The sequence below is a fragment of the Penaeus monodon genome, chromosome 15 (genome assembly GCF_015228065.2).
Source record: "Penaeus monodon isolate SGIC_2016 chromosome 15, NSTDA_Pmon_1, whole genome shotgun sequence".
NCBI classification, from domain to species: Eukaryota; Metazoa; Arthropoda; class Malacostraca; order Decapoda; family Penaeidae; genus Penaeus; species Penaeus monodon.
Window position 1 is genome coordinate 5,302,882 of NC_051400.1, and position 417 is coordinate 5,303,298.

Here is a 417-nt window from a genome sequence, read left to right on the forward strand (position 1 = left end):
AAAAAAAAACAAATCAAACATAATCTTTAAATCTGTATAACCATAAAGAAAGCGTTCACGTACGTGCTACCCTCTTTCCGCCCGTATCTCGGAAGACGTGTAAACCTCACCTTGATTTCTCAGCGAGGAGGACGTGACCCGCAGACACAGAGCGGACGATGACGAGGACGTGGTAACCAACCTGCGTCGTACGGACAGCGCAAGGACGCAGGGGTCGTATCGCTCACTCCTGCGGGAGAATATGAGCCTCCTGGACAAACTCCGCCAGCAGGAGGACATGTGCCGCGCCCTCGAGCACCAGATGGGGGACATCGATTCCAAGATGGACAACGTGGCTGACCAGCACCTGAGGACGCTCGGTAAGGAGGAGGAGAAAAGTTGTGTTGTGAGGTTTAGGGAATTTAGCCACTAATGGAT